This window comes from Alligator sinensis, unplaced genomic scaffold, assembly GCF_000455745.1.
Source record: "Alligator sinensis unplaced genomic scaffold, ASM45574v1 scaffold628_1, whole genome shotgun sequence".
NCBI classification, from domain to species: domain Eukaryota; kingdom Metazoa; phylum Chordata; order Crocodylia; family Alligatoridae; genus Alligator; species Alligator sinensis.
The window spans coordinates 3,174,033-3,174,354 of NW_005841873.1; positions in this window are offsets into that span (position 1 = coordinate 3,174,033).

Here is a 322-nt window from a genome sequence, read left to right on the forward strand (position 1 = left end):
CGGGGCAGGCGGGGAACCCGGGACTGGGGTGGGACGGCGGGTAGAGTCAGGAGAAACGCCCGAGGGGGGTCGGGGTGTGTGTGTGTACACACTCACATACACACCCCTGCCACGGTTTTCTCCTGAATCTATATAGATATAGATATCTATCTATATATTTAGATATGTGTGTGAGTGCGTATACATCTACATACACACACACACACACACACACACATGTATAATATATGTATTTTATATATATATATATAGAGAGAGAGAGAGAGAGGTTATATACATATATAATATATGTATTATATATATATATAGAGAGAGAGAGAGA